Source organism: Lampris incognitus, chromosome 12, assembly GCF_029633865.1.
Source record: "Lampris incognitus isolate fLamInc1 chromosome 12, fLamInc1.hap2, whole genome shotgun sequence".
Taxonomy (NCBI): Eukaryota; Metazoa; Chordata; class Actinopteri; order Lampriformes; family Lampridae; genus Lampris; species Lampris incognitus.
The window spans coordinates 4,299,478-4,302,131 of NC_079222.1; the positions used below are offsets into that span (position 1 = coordinate 4,299,478).

The following is a 2,654-nucleotide window of genomic DNA, read 5'->3' on the forward strand; positions in this document are numbered from 1 at the left end:
ACACCAGTACACCAGTACACCAGTACACCAGTACAGACAACGACAGGAAACCACGTGGCGTGGCGTGTGTGTGTGTGTGTGTGCGTGTGTGTGCGTGTGTGTGTGTGTGCCATCAAGCAGTTGAAGCGGGTAGCGAGTCCTCCACAGGAGGAACCAGTTGAAGAGGATCCACAGGATCCAGTGAGTTCTTCTTCCCAGACTGAAGAGGGACACGCTGGTCCTGAGGAGGCAAAGCTGCTTTAACGGCAGGTCCAGAATGGATGATTTGCATAAGGGATGATCTCCTTTCTTGAATATAAATAACCTTTTCCTCCACAAAGCAGTTTCTCAGTTTCTAGTAGCAAGAACGGTAGTAAGAAAAGAAAGAAAGAAAGAAAGAAAGAAAGAAAAAGGCAAAAAAAAAGAAGAAGAGGAAGAATCTGGGCATTATGAGGCGCCATCCATCATCCAAACCGCTTATCCTGCTCTCAGGGTCGCGAGGCTTGCCGGAGCCAATCCCAGCAGCCTTTGTCCGCGCATCAGGTGAACCGGGCGAATCGAGCCTCGCGGGTGACGTCATGGCCGTGGGACGCATCAGCTCCACGGAAGTTAATGGAGAGGACTGACGTATCGTCCGCACGCAGACGTGGGTTTTGGCGTGTCCGCTGCACGCGATGTGAACGTGTCACATCGCGTTATTTGTACGCAGACAGGCGAGACCGGACTCCCGCCACGGCGGCCGGTCCGGGGTCCGCCAGACTATCACAGAGCCCTGATGGTTCCGAGTAGTGCCGCGGTTCCATAGTGTAGCGGTTATCACGTCTGCTTTACACGCAGAAGGTCCCGGGTTCGAGCCCCGGTGGAACCACCGTCTGTGTTGTTACACGTTCACTTTTGCACCGCCGCGACACCGAGAGCAGCATGAGCGGCTTGGATAATGGATGGATGGATGGTTAAATATTATTACCATATTCAGATGCCTGCTAACACGTAGGCCTGGAGAGAGAGAGAGAGAGAGAGAGAGAGGAGAGAGAGAGAGAGGAGAGAGAGAGAGAGAGAGAGAGAAATAGAGAGAGAGAGAGAGAGAGAGAGGAGAGAGAGAGAGAGAGAGAGAGAGAGAGGGAGAGAGAGAGAGAGAGAGAGCCTGCACAGTGGAAGCTTATAGGTGCGCATGTCCATGATCGGCCTCAAAGCACTAAATTCAGAGATCATATTTTGTGACGTGTTATAGTTGGTTGTAAATATGCAGGAATGTGACTGTTTGCTTGACCACCCGCCTGCAGACTAAACCCTTTCACCTTTCAGAGTTAAAGTGACTGAAACCTGCATTTCACCCCTACCTAAAACGACCGCGGGCGGTCAAATTGACGGCCGGTTTTTAAGCTCTATATTCTGTCAGGATAAATACCGAGCCGAGATATTAATGCAGGACACGTGTTAGCATGTCCGGTAGGGAACTACTGACACCAAGTTTAACAGCTATAATGCTATCTTGTATTGGTGTAAACATCATGGTCAAACTTGAAGAGCAAAATTGAAAAAGTGGAAGAAAAAAACTGAAAATAAACATTTAAACAGTCACCAACAACGACCGGAACTTAAAAAAAAACCTACTAGGACGACCGCGGGTGGTCAAAATGGCTCATTACATATGTTAAGAAACTAACTGGACGCCGAAATTAACATTTCAACAGCTTTAATAAAACTGTTCAAACGATTCAAAATGGCCGCCGTCCAGCGCCTGTAAATTCTGCGGCGCCTCGGAGGCAGTGACGCTGCGTCTGTACGCAGACGTGTTGGACACGTCATACGTCAAGTGTAGACTATTTCTCTCCACTGGAGGGCGCTGGTGTGTCTCTAGGACAGCGCGACGAACTTCACGGAGGAAAGAACGCGACGAACACACCTCGCAAATAGTGACGTGATGCGCACGGTCACGCGCAAATCACTCGCGGTCATTCTGACCGCTCCCGGTTGTTTTGGGCGGAGCTTGTCGTAACTTTTTTTTTTTTTTCCGCGTGCAATTGATCTAAAACTACTTTTTAATGCAAATATATCCAATTTAAGACGCATTCAAGGAGTGGCAGGTCTATATCTCTTCTTCTTCTTTTCTTTTCTTTCCTTTTTTACAAAGTTATTAAACTTTGAAAATCCAAAGACGGTCATAATGACCGCCAAAGCGGTCATTATGACCGTCTTTGGCGGTTCTGGTGTTAATGGGGTTGCGTTTTCTGTATCTGCAGCTCCCTTCTTTGACACCGGACAGACGGTGAGTCCGAACAGCCGCTCACACCGGGTAAAGATAACACAACACCGCACAAAAACAGATCAACGGAGCAACACGCAATACACAATAAACACACAATACACAATACAAAGATGTCCCTCCCAGAGAGAACATCGACACATCTATGACGAGAGAAGTGCTGAGTCCCCTGCCAGAAGCCATATGCAGAAATCACAAGGCACCTGGAACAGAAACACCCTCTCAAACCGGATGTTGCAAAGGCAGCTGTACACAAGCACGGATCACAACAGTGCAACCAGTGGTTAACACAAATCGGAAACGGGGGTAAAACTCTAAGCACAACTGCTCAGTGCTGTCCCCCCGAGAAGGGGAAACATCCCCAGAGGATAAGCGACCTCTAGGACAGCACGTGGCGAACTCTGCTTTG

General features: G+C 48.8%; 1 non-coding gene across 1 annotated transcript; it reads left to right on the forward strand.

Annotated features, from left to right (window-relative positions):
* Positions 1-774: 774 nt before the first annotated feature.
* On the forward strand, positions 775-847 carry trnav-uac (transfer RNA valine (anticodon UAC)). The gene has a single exon. It is a non-coding gene; the product is annotated as a tRNA-Val (tRNA).
* Positions 848-2,654: the final 1,807 nt, after the last annotated feature.